Raw genomic sequence first — 7,808 nt, 5'->3', positions numbered from 1 at the left:
GAGCTTCATATGCTGCGTTTGGCCGCCGCGCGGTGGCTCCACCCTCTCACTGAGGTCACCCATCGGGCGGCGTTGCGCTGGCTCGAACGGCGGAGCCGCGGCGAGTTGTGTTTGTTTTGTGCGGGAAAAAAAAAAAAAAATGTAACGTGCATCTCGCGCTCTTGTGATGCGACTTAAGTAGTGCAACGACGATGCCTGACATGTGCTGCGTCCCGGGATGTCGTTCCTTGTACAACGATACCACAGAAAATGTTTCCTTGTTCTGTTGACCGAGCGACGGGGAGCTGCGAGAGAAATGGAGGCGCGCCATTCCAAGGCAAGAAACGGGAGATTTCAGCTTCGATTATAAGTGTGTGACAGTGCGTGGAAATGCACTGTGTGTGAGAATGGAACAAGCAATGTACCCTTTTGAGAGCATCGTGGACCTAGAAATGTACAAGGCTTAAAGCCGGATTTTTGTCATATCAGTCAGGTTGTACCGGTGCTTCATTACCTGTTTGCAAACTTGTATTACCTTGCGCTCAGGCTCACGTGTAAAAAAGCTTTGGGACGTCCTTGTGCTTTTACTTTTCATATTTCCGCGAATTATCCCTTAGGGTTCGTCTTGTTTGTTTTGTAACCGCGCGTGGCCGAGTCCGGTTTCTTATCTGGCGTTGCAACCGGAGCGCCCGTTCGCTCTTTTTGTCGTACGTCCCGTCGGGCAATATTGTTTGATATGAAAAGGGTGCCATCTTGTCACCACGTTGATTTTTTGTTTCTTCGACAATGTTCTCGATCCCCTTTTCATGGATCTGAAATTAATAACGTTCCGAGATGCATGCATAGCAAACGCCGCGCAACTCACTTTATTGACGTCACACTGCGGACTGCTTCTTCGACGTTTGGGTTTGCGTCGTTCTTGGCTACGTGGCAATATTCTGTTTCTTCCGTGTGCTCCACATCGCAGCGCGAAAAAATAAATTTTTGTACGCTGGACCACGCTCTTTTGTCTCCCTTCGTAACATTGAATTTTTGTTGCGTGTGATAAAATCAGTTTTATTGTTCTTTTTTCGCTTCCTGTTCTTGCAAGGATTGCAAAGCGTGGAAGCGGAAAGACACATGGTGCAACATATATCTCTTCGTGTTTTGATCCTTCGCGTTTCTGCAGCGTTTTTAGATGTTCTCAAGTATGTACTGTTGCGACCGGGCGGGGCACCCGATCCGTTCTCCGTGGCCTCCAACATACGATGGGTAGCGTGTATGATGCGAGCGGCCAGCCGCTGTTGCAGCCGTGAAGAAGTCCAGAGCAGTAGGATAACGTATCTGTTTACTTCATAGCGAGAGGTGAGCCGAAGCCAAAAAAAAAAAAACATACAATGCCCCGACGGGCGAGGTTACAATACAGGACTCGAGCAGAGCGACCGCATGGATTCGCTGCTCAGACAGGAATGAATATCAGCGTTTGGGCTGCTTCTATTTATACCCAAAAGCAACAAAGGTCAAACGCCCCCAAGTAGTAACACGCCACGAACATCACAGACACACACACAACGCTCTTTCCACAGTTCGTGAGTTATTCATAGCCTCGGCGCACGTCGAGTCCGAGAGAGGGGAGAGAGTGTCCCCGAAAGGTGCCGGGGTCGCGCTATCGAATGTTGATCGCGCCGATAGCGAAACGTCTGAGCCGGGTATGTCGAGGCGTGACTCACCGCCACGCTGGTGCCTGAAGGGTGTGGCCCACGTCGTGGCTTCGCACGTGGAAGCTGATGCGGGAAAACAGGTGGCGGCTGATGCGGGAAAACACGAGGCGGCTGATGCGGGAAAACACGAGGCGTTGGCCGAGTCGTAACAGTACCCACTCATTGAAACGACAATACTACTGGGCTATCTCTTTTAGTGTTCTGTGCATTCCAGAGCAATCAACGGATTCATTAAGTCTGAACGACGCGTGCTTGGTTTCTTTCAGTTTTGTTTATTGTATTATCGATAGGCCCGCAGCAGTCCGTGACAACGCAGCTACCGTATGTGTGGTATTTACAACTTTTGCTTTAAGAAAAAAAAATAGAGTTTTGAAAATCCGAAAACACGACGGCGCAGCGCCTGTGCCAGAGCACGCAGAAGCCGTTGCCGTTCGCGGCCGAAGTCTACGGTAATTTACTACGAAAAATAAAACCCCATTGAAGGCAGGTGATGACTGTACTATTCATCGCTAACTACTGCGAAAAAAAGACAATCAGCGCGCAGACACCAAAAGCAGCGAACGTTTGCACGCCAAGAGCAGGCCAATACCAATACGCCGCGAAAGCGCCGGCTGGATGACCTTCGTGCGGCGGTGGCGCCACCGCCACGAGCGCCGAAGTTTCGCGACCAGTAAAGCATTGAAGGACTCTGCCGGTATTCAATGGCGCGGAATGCATGCAGGCAACCAAGTGTGCGCCGCCATCTGTGGCCAAGCGTCTGTTGCTAGGCGATGTTGTGCGCACGGCCCGCAGATCAGGCACCCCTCTTCTCCTACATGCAACTATACGCTTCGAGCGCGGCCTGTAGGGGCTAAGGTCCCTAATAGTAGGGGCGCCACTGAAATCCCCATAGCGGCCCGTTTCGAAAGCAGGCGCGGGAGTCGGCGTCCCGCTCCCCAGTGCCGCCGCTGATTTTGTGGCCAGTTCACGACTGAGATCTACCGTGTGCGGGCGTTTGAAATCCATGTTTATGTGGAGCAGTCACTCTGTTCGCAAATTGGGGTGTGTTTGCGAGAGTGTAATGTTTCTGACGCGAACGTAGTGTGCTATATTCGGTCTGTACAAGCGCCTGGTGTGTGCCACAGGCCGGCGTCGCGGAACCGGCATATGATGGAGCCGATTCTATTTATACTGACCTGAATTCACTAGCAGTGTCTCCGTAATCACCGCTTCCTCAGATGTTCATGCTACGGCTATACACTACGATTTAAATTGGTTTTGTGCGCTTACATAATCCGCGGAGCACTCATACCTGACAGCACGCGAATTACGTTTGCCAATATTATACCTCAGATATTGATCACCACCATTTACAAGCCAGTCTGTGTTAATTTCGGGCATATTCAACAAAAGTACGATGGACAATGCATAATTATACTCGGGGATCAGCACACGACAAAGTCGTCTTGTCGTGAGGTGAGCGCCCGCAAACATTCATCTGCTCTTCTGCGAGCAGCGCGGAGACGGGCTTAGAATATGATCCGCGTCCGCGACTAATGCTTCTTCGAAAAATCGTCTTATGGCAGAGGGAGCCTGTAGAATAAAGCAGAAACTGAAATCAAAGAGCCTTATCACATACCACACTCTTCCAACGACATCTTTCATGGCTTGTTGAACAGCCTATAGTATACGCTGTATACTTCCAAAAATGCGTCCACCGTACGATCAGCTGTTCGTTGAAGTAGAAAAACAAAAGGAAAGTGAACGCGAGATTTGTGCGTGTGTGATTACTAAAACGCTCATTGCTTGATTCCGCTCCGCATTTGTAAACAACCTCCGCCTCCCCCCCCCCCACCGATGTCTCGCGAAGTAGCAGTGCATTTCGCGTATAGTTGGTCTAGTGAACCCTACCTGGCTTAAGTTTCGACGAACGTCTTTAGCATGTCAGAAGCTGCACTGTTTTTTTATTTCCGCTATTTTTTCGTGGTTCAATTAACTTGCCTTGGTGTGTGGGCACATATTTAATGACGCACAGGCTTGGAATATACTTAACATTTTCGCATGGTTTATATTCTTATAAAAGGCATAAGTTATTGTCCGGAATTGGGTAATCACATCCCCGAAACATATTTTTCTGCGACGTATATATTCGAAATGAAGCCGCATTCGTTGTCCACGCGGCAAAATGAAGCCAACCTCTCATTGTGCCAGTATCAGGTCTAAACGAGGCGACAGTACAATTCATTCGTGCATGATGTTTTGGAGGTGACAGGGGTGATGTGTTGCTACCGTCGCCGACGCCCGGAAGAGCGGCGACCAAGCACGCAGCACCGCGTCTCCGGGTAGCTCTTGCAGGCGATCGCGTGCTCTACGAAGACACAGCTGCTTTTTAAGTGACCTAAACGTACTCCTTGCCTATAGACGTCACCATAACAAGTTTTTTTCAGGGCGCAGAAAGGTGAAAAGAAGCGAAACAGAACCAAAAGACTGCACGCGGCCCTATCAGCCACGCAGCGCAAATCCCGTCAACGCCGCGGAGAAGCGGTGGCAGGCGGCGCAGCGATCGCGAAGCTCGAGGCGTATTCGCCGCGAGCTCGACATGTAGGTGGCGACAGCGTCGCGCTGCTAGTGTGGATGCTCCGCTAAGCGGCCCGTAAGAATGCACACTGTGGGCGCGCTTCGTGCCTTTTTCTCGCCGTATGTGCACACGAAAGGTGCAAACAAGAGTGGTATGCTGTAGTTCGATTCCTCAACGTTCAATGTATAGCATGGAAGCGGCAGTCAGTTTTCATTACTACGCCAAAAAAAGCGACGACTCATCGGGAATCTCAGAATGGCCGTAATTGTGACAATGAACTTGTATGCTGTGGCTCGTAGCAAGCTCGATCTTTCCAGACTATGGCTTTGAGCCTTCAATAAAAGCATAACTAGAAACAAATCAGGAAGCCTCGATCTCTGAAATTCAGTTTACAACGGCAATCTCAATCGCTTTCACTGGTAGCATGACGCATTCTTGCATTTGTGGGATGCCCTGAAATGGTAACACTACTTAACTGCCCCGAAATTCTTTCTAAGAGCTTACGATATTTTTTGTGTGTTCAAAAGGCAGCATAAGATTACTGAATTTTGATCAGTGCAGATATATAAATGTAACCGCTCTAACGGGTCTTTTAAATGAAAGTTTAGCGACTCTGAAGAAAGATTTGATGAATAACGGTTTCGGATCACTTATTTACGGCTTTCGTCGCAAGTGAACTTGCGAATTGAATTGTCAACGCACGCAGTACAATCAACATCTCATGTTTAGATAGGTTTTCGCAAAGTGACAAGCAGGTTTACAGTGTGCAAATCAAGCTTCTGGGACCTCACAGTGAGCACAAATTTTCTTTTACGGCTGCTCTGTTGACCATTTGCGTTCCTTTTAAAACCTAACAGGTGCCTACAACAGCGAGATGTGTTTGCATTCTTGCGTATAAGGTCGCTTATGAACCCTAAAGATGGCAATAAATGAAGTTGCGCTGTTGCAGATGTAGTAAAACATTTCCTTTTTATTTCTCGTTGCGAATCAGCGCAACGGGTTCCCGGTAACTACTTTGTTTTGTAAACTGAATATCGCCTTTGTCTTGGCATTTACTTCTTGAGGATTGGTTAAAAAATAAAATTCTGTGCATTTCGTTTTTTTTTTTTTTTTTTTTTTCAGGAAAGAGGGGGGGGGGGGGTCCTGCCAACGTTGCAAGAGCAGCGAGAAGAGAAAGCATGTAACGCGAAAAGCCAAACTATGGTTATCACTATTACTTACAATCAAAACTACACTAAGCGTCGTGTTCTGTAGCGGTGAAAAAGCAGTATTTTAACAAGTATTTTCAAAACTGATTAACCCCCATTTGGTCAGAGATTGTCCAGGAATTGTGGCTCGCCTTTTTCAAAATTGTATTGAAAGCAAGTATTGTGGGAAAAAATTTAAAAAACAGTGAGTCATGGCACACTCCCCTCACACATGTGGGCAACAACGTGCATTATATTACGCGTTTTCTCCTCTTTCTTTAAAATTAGGTCCACCTTAAGAGGTTAAGACGTGACCATATTAGGCATTTGGTTATGCTGAGTGAGACACGTTTCTGGACAAGGTGATTCACGTCGGTATATGAAAAGGACACACGGAATGCCACATGACAGACGCAAACTCACAACTGCTTAATTTTACCGAAAAATCCCCCCTAAATACTCTTGCGCATCCATAGAAACGTATTTTAAATAATACGTAAAATTAGCAACCCGATGCAGTTGAATAAATGTTTATTCCTCCTCCTTAGTATAAACAACGACTGTCCAAAAATGGTATTTTAGAAAAGGCACGGGAAGGACACGATCACACAAGCGCTTGCGGGTGTAAAATACGTGTCCGGTAATGTATGGGCGATAGCACACGGGTCGTGTGCAGTGTAAATGTTTTTGTTTGTTTCTTCTTTCTATAAGGACACAGCGCAATTTTACAAGGGTGTGGAATTTGCACGCGTATGTACAGGTCTTGTCACTTCTTACCCGTTTCGCGTACTAAACTTTTATCCTTTAAATAATCACCACGCCACCTTCAAAAAGCACCCTTCGACGTTCCCGAAACGGCAGACGACTGCACTCAACAATACGAAAAGTTCAATGTGTGGAAGCAATGTTTAGAACACGTTTCACACTCAAGCGGTGACCACGGCGAAGATGTTTCGTGGAATTAAACCAGCGCATTAACCCGCAACGGCCGCTGATTATTGCGTTTCTAGAGGAAATGCGCAAGCAGAGGTAACTATATGTCATTGCTTACTGCCAAACGAGCACACATATTGGTTGTTTTGTCGTGTGCAGCACGCGTCTTGCGCCGCACGCAACGTGAAAAAGCAGACGACGCGAGAGCGCCATCCACACTAGGAGCGGTTCGTCCCGCCGCCGCCAGGGGCCGACTGTGTTCGCGCTCGGGGCGAATAGTGCCTAGAATATAATGCAACCATGCAACCGTGTGAGTGCGCCCACGGTCGGGCTAGAGCAGCGGCGTGCGCGGGTTGGCGGCGGAACTTCGTCGAGACGGGGCTGCATTGTTCTCGCCGCTGCCGCCGCTGCGAAGGCCGTATCAACACAACGCGCGCCGCGCGGCCGCTCTAGCCCGGCCGTGGTGCGCCGTCACTCGTTCCGTCGGGCTCCGCGGGATGGCGGTACTTGTCCATGCTAAGCACGACTGTGAAACACATGACTGTTTCACGTTACAAACTCTACATCGCCGAACGCACAGTATTCCCTCGAGTTCAACGTGAGTGCGATTAATAACATCTCTGTTGACGCCACCGTTTAGAATCGGATTGGAACTGAGCAGATGACGCACGCCGGTTTCTTTTTCTTCGGCGTGCGGGCGCAGTGGCCCAAGCGCCACGCCGTGTCCTTGGCGCATCGGCTATGTCCGTGGCCGTTTCAAGTGTTGCCAGGCGGAGAAATTGACCGCTAAACTTTTCAACGAATAGCACCTATAGCAGACGATCAGCAAGTGTGAAAGCGGGTTTTCTGATCGTCTGCTATTTCGGCGCACGATAAAGATCCCAAGGTGGTCAAAATTAATCCGGAGCCCTCCACTACGGCGCGCCTCATCGCCTGCGTTGCGTCGGCGCGTTAAACCCCACAATCAATCAATCAATGATCGTCTGCTAGCTCATATGGCTCTTTCCTAGGCATAGAGTTTCTTATAGTATGCACTAGAGAGGAATAGGAACGTTGGCTCACATCACGGTCGTCTGTGTCGTTATGGGCCGCCATTATACATCGCGCTCGCCTTAGTTTCATCATTGGCTTGGATTGAAACGTTTTAGTGACCGCAAATTTAAACAAAGCGCCACAAGAACGCGAAGAATAGTGTGCAATTATGTAAGTGGAAAATAAAACAGGCTGTTTTAAAACTAAGAAAAAGGGAGGTAAAGCGTATTTTTGCCGGAACGGTTGTGCCTTCTATTCCGCAGGCCAAGATTGTAGTTACGAACAATGTTATTATTTGGGGGGTAACTCATTAGAGACTGTGATTTTATTAAGTTTACCATTATTTCAAATAATAAGTTGTTTGAAGAGTTTCTAGTTTTTTTAAGCGTGCCTATGAAAGCGTTGCCTTCGTGGTGAACC

Source organism: Haemaphysalis longicornis, unplaced genomic scaffold (assembly GCF_048455015.1).
Source record: "Haemaphysalis longicornis isolate Haplotype H1 unplaced genomic scaffold, Haemaphysalis longicornis Haplotype H1 scaffold_3, whole genome shotgun sequence".
Lineage (NCBI taxonomy): Eukaryota > Metazoa > Arthropoda > Arachnida > Ixodida > Ixodidae > Haemaphysalis > Haemaphysalis longicornis.
Note: the sequence above shows the minus strand (reverse complement) of the source record.